This window comes from Colias philodice, chromosome 15, assembly GCF_061535455.1.
Source record: "Colias philodice isolate Cphi_HAF_F1 chromosome 15, ilColPhil1 Martin Lab GWU primary, whole genome shotgun sequence".
Taxonomy (NCBI): Eukaryota; Metazoa; Arthropoda; class Insecta; order Lepidoptera; family Pieridae; genus Colias; species Colias philodice.
Genome location: NC_143100.1, coordinates 4,118,166 through 4,126,887, shown reverse-complemented (window position 1 = coordinate 4,126,887; position 8,722 = coordinate 4,118,166). Strand labels below are relative to the sequence as shown.

Sequence of the window (8,722 nt, the reverse complement as noted above, 5' to 3'; positions counted from 1 at the left end):
TTCTTCGTTAACGCTTATAAAATACTTTTTTTAGACTTAAGTCTTTCGTAAAATACAGCTATTTTAGGCATGTATTTTTCTTTTATAGCTTGCACTGTGTACATTAAAATGTCACTGATATAAAATTATATTATCTTATTTGTAGAAAGTAAAGTTTTAATTCATATTTAGATGTTAAAAAAAACCTTAGACGAAAACATGAATAAGAATAATTAATAGAAAATTAAATTACGCATAGCACATAAAATCGTAATAAATAAATAAATAAATAAATAAATCATTTATTTGCACCAATGAATACCGATAAACATATAATTTTAGCTGACTAATATCCCCTTTTCACAAGACATTGTCTCGCACTTCATTATTTACAGGTTGAATTATTCATGATGTCTAAGCTATTGATCTAAGCGGTAATCAATTTTACTTTCACATCTTTTAAAATGCCATATTCTTTTAAATTCTGATAGGGCACAAACAGTCTTACTTATTTAATTATTTTATTTATTTGTATCAATGTATTTAACTCGACCTTTTATTATATTTGAAGATTTTGCATCGTAATTTGAAGTAATCCTATCCAAAGGTTGCCTGGCAGAGATCGCTTGAAAGCGATAAGGCCGCCTATTTAACATGTTGTATCTGTCTTATATGTTTTTTTTTTTCTCTTTTCTTTTCTTTTCTTCTGTATGTGTGTGTTAAATAAAGAATTTTGTATTGTATTGTATTGTAATTATGTATAATATTATTTGTTCCTATACAGTTTACGTTGTAAACACTGTTAAATAGTTCGGTATTTCAATTAATTAGTAAAATTAGATTTTAAGACACAGCGTAACGTTAGCTTAAAAACATTAGAATAGTAGTTTCTTCATACATGGCACTGAAAATATATCAATAGACCAATAAAGATAGTAATTTACCCATTTCAATAACAGTGACATAGTTTACTTAAAAACAACAAACAATAACATGTCTGGAAAATTAAAAGCAATAAAACACGAGGACGCAAACCGTTTACTATGGTTCGTGTAGCTAAGCACTCCGACGAGAAACTTGTCGTGAGTATTTTCTAAAAGAAATACAAGGCACAGAAAGTTTAACCTGAACTTGACAGCGACTGACTGCCTGCTTACGGAGACTGGCTGGCTCGTAGACGCAATTTTTATTCTTCTTTGTACACTTTACGAGAGCAATCGATTCCTACGACCCACTTGGGTCTCGAACTAATCGGGCGAAGGAACACACGCGAATAATATCGTTCTGCGATAATCTAGAATACTAGTATAATCACTTGCTCTGTGCGAAAGTTTGAAAGCTTTTGAGCTTCACGCAACGTTGTTGCCAACTCGTGCTAAAATTCGTCACGTGTGAACGACAGTCGACACGTACACAAGATAGTAGAATTGGGTACAACAACCGAAAATTATAATTAAATAGATTGTTTTATTAGAAGACCCAATTGAATAGCTTTGTGGTATAAATAAATTAAACACTAAAAGCGTAAACGTGAATGTAAGTATGTTATATAAATAACAATTCATATGAACTACCACAACAACCTAACAATTTCAATATTTTAATCGGATTAAATAATTGTACAATCATATTGTTGTGTTATAATAATAACAACGTAAATATTCCGGTCGACAAACTTACAGACCAGTGGGTGGCAAATGGAGTTTTAGGCAGCCGGTAGCTATAAATACAATATATTGCATTGTATAATACTTCTGCTCCCAATAATGATTGCGTGCTGAAATCGAAACACCAAATATACAGGTTTTTAATACCCATGTGAATCACTACTATTTCCGTTCGTCAAAATAAACAACTGGATGAAGAAATCGTTTCAGAATGCCCTAATTTACAGGACTAGTGTATCTACGGTATTTCTTGATGGATTCTCGCATACCAAGATAGAATTGAGGAAATTTTACGTGTAATGTATAAATATATCATTAATCTTTATCAAAATATTGTGAGTTGTAATGCTGTATCCAAAGATATTCATTCATAAACATTCGTTGTGATTTGCAAAATGCGTGCAATTAATCAGTTTCAAAATATACATAAAGCGTTCGGCTGTTCTCTTGTGTAAACAAATACTGAGCATGCGTATGATAATTATAAATCAAATACACCCGAAATTGATTCACATTTTACTCATCGCACCTACCTGAATAAATATCAATCTATAATAATTAATGTAAATGCAAAAAAATAAATTTAATACAAATGGTAATCGAGGGTTTTAAATGTTGAAGTCTTCGGGCTATTGCAATCTGAGCAATATATGAATAATTTTTACTAGAGAGCTCTTTGCTGTTAATTTTATCCTACTAAAAAATCACATCAGTAATTTGTAAGCAACGTATACGTAGTCGATATTTTCAATTTCATTATCCATTGTGTATTCTGTGACGAAGATAAAGGTAATAATGAGAGGCTCGACGCTGACGCGACTGAACTCTCTGAATTTTAAATTACACTTTGCACAAGCAAATTTGCTGAGGCAGCCGGTAAACATGGAAGCTCTGTAGCTCGAATGCCACATGACCCTCGTACTTTTGCGAGTTTCAACTGACAATCATTTAAATTGATCGCTTTCTATTTGTTTTACGTTTTCTGCTTTACTTTTAGCGCTGTTGTTTTCAAAGGCCAAATTTAAAACATTTTACGGTCAATTTTCGAAAGCTGCACTTGTAGTATTTATTGTAATCATCGAAAATCAACAATGTTTATCACTAACAATGTTTACAGCTTCTCTACTCATTAAGAGATCCTTAGTATTTCTAGTAGGAAATATAAAAAATGAAAATTACATCACACATACTTGGTTAAAAAATTTACCTTGACCGGGATGTAAAAATGGTTTAAGATCTATTCTCAGACCAACCGAATATACCTATAAAAGTTTATAAAAATCGATGAAGCCGGCTTCGAGGCAAAGCTGACGAGATACCATAATTTTACAAATAAGAAGATAGATAGATATATACTATAATAGACGTAAATATTACACAGTATTCAATAAATTATGCAGATCTTGTTATTCTTGACACACTTCATAAAATTTTGAACCAAATTAATGATCACAATATGGTCACAATATTTGTAGATGAAATACCTTTTACATAATTTTCATAACGAAAAGGATTAAGACGATACACAAAAAAAAATCTACTGCTTGGCGGGCGGAGTCTAATAGCTCGTTATCGCGAACGCGGGTGTGCGCGAAGTCATTCTTGCAAACTCGCCGCGCTGCCGCTGGCCGACTCGGGACAAACATGTATGGAGTCGTCATACAGTTATAATATTCTTATACATATATTTAATTGTTGATTTATTGGTTTTATTTTCTTGCTTATAAACAAATAATCTTCTTTTTAACAACTACTTAGACATTATTAATAATTATTATTATTTCGTAATGTTTACTTTATTACAAAATAATACAGGTTATAAATAATCTTTAAAATAACAAAAAATATTGTTACTCTGAAAAAATGAAATGGTACTCAATAACGCGGACTACTGAATGGATTTAGATAGAATTTGATGCTGACGTAGATATTACGTCATGCCCAGAAATGAAAGGTAATATTTCTGAAAGAAGTTATAAACCCTAATTCTTCTCAGTCAAAGTCAAGAGTGGAAGATATCACTAATACAGTAAAACTGATGCGAAACTTTGGATGTTAATTTGTATATTTTTTTGTTAGTTGTTACTTAATCACGTCAAGACTACATTACCAATTTTGATAAAATATAGCTAATTGCCTGGATTTACACATAGGATACTTTTTATCCGAACTGAACACTTCTGTGAGATAAGACAGGATTCACGATATAATCTAATTCCACGCGGGCAAAGCCGCGGTCGGAATGATATTTTTTTAAATAAAAAAATTGTTTAAAAAAAACACAAAATATATTGACGCATGTATTTATTTTTTGCATTCTATTATAATTGTAATTATTCATTACAAATAATCAAAATAAAATAGCCAGAACAAAGTTAGGCCCAGGGTAGGGTAGGTAGGCAGGTACAGCAATGTGAGACGAACACTGGCTTATTTATACCAATAATAATGTATTATAAACATTAAATTAAGTTTACTTTCTAACAACAAAAATACATAATATTAGCTAATGTGAAAGCGAATCAACCAATCATCCCACAAAAATGAAATGTGCACACAAATATTCATCCAAATCGGTTCATGTCATTAGAAGGAGTGACTGCAACGCCATCTTCCGGGCCCAATTGTGTTTTCAGATCACCCAGGAACTCAATTTAATATACTTACACAATATTTTTCGAAATGAAAACTCACATTACTATGTAAATATGAATATAAACCTGTTTTATTACTAAGCAATTTCCCGCACAGGTGTAGTAAGTATAAATGAAATAAATATCAACATCAAATTCTTTATACAACATACTTATCTACCACCTTCTAAGAAATGTAATTCTTGAAATTATTTCGTATTTTTTTTAAATATAATACTACTCCAATGAGCTCCTGTTCCATATTATGTCCGCCATACTTCCGCTAAGTTCACCATGATTTTTTATTTCTTTGCACTTTGTTGCTTTTTGCTAAAAATGGAATCATGCGATAAAACCAGTAGAGCTTTGATAACATACATTTTTGACTGAATAAAGGTACTTACGAAGGAGTGGATTCACATTGTGAACAATCAGCGGGTTTATTTTCCTTCTGGATTCCGGATTTCTGAACAGATTATTTATGCTATAAATGAAAAAATCTTACACATTCGTTATGTACTTAAAACAGGGGTACATATCAAACATCGTCTATAATACAATTATCATCAAATTTAAAATAAAACCAACTTACTTCATTAATTTGTTCCAATTGTAAGCATTCTTTTTCCTCCAACCTTTATGTTTCTTCTTCTTATTTTCTTTATTGTCCCCATTTGTCTCATTTTGTCTTATCGTGTTGTCACCCTTTTTTACGATTGCGCGAGCGACACAAGTTCCCCGTGTGACGGCCGTAGCGGGAATGACTCGTGCAGCGATCGGGGTAGGAAGGTACAGGGCGGCTCTCGCTATATTGGCTGGTCGCGCGCTAATTTCAAGTATTTCTTGTTTATTTCAAAACCATCGCATATTTCAAAATTCTAACACGGTAGACGTATAGGTTGTATATTTTATAGTTAATATCCAAAAAGTCGTAACTTTACGTTTGTTATTTTGAAGATGCCAGAGATTAAAAAAAAATAACAATGATAACTTTGTATTTTTTTTCTATCGAGAAAATATCATGGAATCATGTTTCTAAAACGGTAGACGTATTGTGTTACTATTGAACTTTCTTGTCAAGAATTTTCATCACGACAACTTTAATAATATAAAAATTACGAAGGTTTGAAAAGGGCCGTAAATGTTAGAAAAATTAATTCATCACCTTAAGAGTACCTCGAGTCCCGGGAAAAATAATGAGCTTTTAAATCACGTAGATATCACAATCCAATTACCGAGTTTCAGATTCAAGTCGGAAGCATCGAGAGCTGATTGGTACGATGACTGAAACAAATTATTCGCGTGTAACGTAACAATTCATATACGATTTCCTCGAAACCACGTGGCTACGCGATATTGGCTCGTTTGCCAATTCCGTTTGAAATTTGTACATTCTCATAATTTCTGTTACATAATTTTAAAGCAACAATGAAAAAGCAGAGTTTGCCATATTTTCCAATATCGCACGATTGCATCCAATACTGTATGATTAGCATATTTGAAGCATCGATGTAAGTAATGAATCAAAATCAAAAATAGTTGATGCATAATTTGCAATTGGAGAGTGTTTACCTATTAACTATTCATTTTCACATACAGTTTAGATAAAAATTCCTGAATAAACGTTTGAAATTCGTTAACACGATAGAGGAAAAATCATTTAGGCGGTGGAACTCAAGTACACTCGAACGGAAGCGAGTGGCAGCAGCGGATATTCGAAGTTTTCACGCTCTGCGCCGATGACAACGGCCATCGTAATGAACCGTCATGTCAATTGAATCATTGCTACTATCGAAAATAATTTTAATTAATACTGCGTGTGCCTAATAATGTGCTAATAATTAACTCTAAAAGATTATTATCATTCTTGCATGCCATAATAATTCTTCATTAGGTTGCTATCTTGAGAATTAAGATCATACTCCATATATTGTTAGGAAACTGTGCAATGTTACTACAGGTTAAAACATTGTCTAGAACGCAGCACAATATAGACATAAAAAAAAAATCTTTGTCACGAGCAAATCAATTATTTTCGTGAACTCTAGCAGCTATAATAAAATTTTATTTTATGGTAATATGATCTAGGATACGGCGTATCCCGTTTTGTCGACCTGAAATGACCCGAATCGATCGAGGGCGAGCCGCACCAATCACCATGGAATTACAAAAAATTAAAACGATAGCAAAGAATTGTGCAAGTGTGAGCAATTAGTATGATTTGTTACTGTGAAGGAAGTAATTCAATTATCATAACGATGTAAGACAATTTAAAAATATCATAAACAACAAATGTAGGCCGTTCGTTAGCTAATGGTATTACATACTGTTATAAATTTCTGTGTCACGTTTTACACGATTGCATTAAGCTACGTAATTACGGAAGAAAATTAAGATGTTATTTTAGGCGTTCTTACTAGATCAATATATACTTAAACACTTTACTGTTTTATGTATAAAATAAGATGATTTACGAGATTTGTCTAAACCTTAATCCAATAAGTTAATTTTGTACATATTTAAATCTATATCTAAATGTTTATTAAAATCATAATGTGCCTGATATGTTTAAAGTTTAAACCTTTTTAAAATAACGAACAACATCCTCCTTTTGAAAAAAAAAAACATTTTGTACTTGAAACGTTTTGTACTTGTACATTCTACTCGAAATAAGCTGAAAATGGGTCAAAGAAAAGCATCAGAAGCACTTCATTTAAAAATATAATATTATATGGAGCTCCGAGATAGCATACAAAAAATACAAACACATTTAAATTGTAATTGTGAACCGTATATTATTATTTCGAGTTGCCTTCCCTTGGTAATGAACGTTTGCCGTCTACGTAATAGACGGGTCTTGACATTTTCACCAATCCACGTCCGATATTTTAATTAAACTTACTTCGCTGTTTTCGATAATATTAAATGCTTATTTAAATTAAATTTTAGGAGTTTAACTGACTTCCTTACAAATACCAATGTGTATTAATAAACTTTTATTTTAAATTTTTTTACACATGAATCACAAATATGACTGGTTTTTTCCCTGTCCGTAAAACATACCAATTTTTTTCCTTCCAACTATGATGAACTTTACTATCATAAGATTTTACAAAACATGAAAGTTACGAATATGTATATCACAATATCAACAAATTCTAAATATGTCCTCAAACACAAACTAAAGAAACGAATTCCTGTTATGAAATCCGAATCTACATTATAAGATGATAAAATAAAATTAGGTAGCCCGCTAATTATCGGAGCAGAATTATTTTCAATATCAAAACCCTCATTATTGCACGGTAAGTTTAAAGCGTATAAAAATTCTAATTAGCACTAATGGGTAGCGCACTCACCTGGAACCGCCTAGTTCGCAGGAGAGCAGCCTTCCCTGATTAATTGATGCTATAACCACTTTACAGACTCGATAGAACACTGACCTGTCACTATGTAGGCAATGGTTTATGAATATAATGTGGAATGTAATCACGACATGTAAGGAATACCACGACCTACTTATTAGAATGTACTACTGTTTATTTTCTGGTAATCATTCACAAATTGATTAAAGATGAATATGTATATTGTTTAAACCTGCTTAGGTAATTACAGAAATAACAATAAAATATGTGTACGGGAACACGAAAAGCCCATCACCGTTTTATTGTTATTTACATCGACATTAAAGCTTACAATGAAATGGGTACAAAATTCCACAATGAAATATTCGATATTCTGAACATGTTCGGGGCGAAATAGCCAAAGGGATTATTCAGACACGGGACTACAGGATGTTTAAGCCAGCATTCATAGTCCGGTTAGTTACCCCGACTGAGGGAAGCGACTGCCAATGAATGCCTAAGTGGTACACACGATACACATTCAAAGTGCACTCAGTCCTTGCGTGTAAATAGATCCATTCATCCAAAATGTGTCACTTGGTCCTGCTTGCCAAGTGCGTGGGAATTTTTCGATTCATCTCCGACCGCATAGATCTTTTCTGTGCTATTTTGTTTTTAGAAATTTTATATACGACTCGTGTTCTAGGCATTTTGAATACTACACATCGAATATTATGAATAGCTCAGTATTCTAGACTTTTAAAAATTACAGATCGAATATTTTCTGTCTGCAAAAAACTCTTAGGATGAGGGTAAAATTGAGTCTACAAACTTTTCTAGTAGAGCCGGTTGGTTGCGGACACAAGTTTCTTTCCAAAACTTTCATCAACTCTTTAATGATGGTAATGGAATCCGGGTAACTGCTGCCTAAACCCGATCTTTTAATAAAAACGCTAGTATTGATACATTTTGATTCCTTTAATTAATAAAAAAATAATCATTAATTCAGTTTTTTACAGAAGGAGATGTTCATCTGCTGAAGACAGGGTCTGTTGTTTGGAGAAGAACAAACACGGGACAGTGGATCAATAACACGAGG

The 8,722-nt window shown here is 32.3% G+C and overlaps 1 long non-coding RNA gene across 1 annotated transcript; it reads right to left on the bottom strand.

Moving 5' to 3' along the window:
• Positions 1-3,691: 3,691 nt before the first annotated feature.
• On the bottom strand, positions 3,692-5,191 carry LOC149482126 (uncharacterized). Its single transcript, XR_016316712.1, has 3 exons — positions 4,872-5,191; positions 4,684-4,745; positions 3,692-4,609 (listed from the first exon to the last, which is right to left on the bottom strand). It is a non-coding gene; the product is annotated as an uncharacterized LOC149482126 (long non-coding RNA).
• Between the last annotated feature and the right edge of the window lie 3,531 nt (positions 5,192-8,722).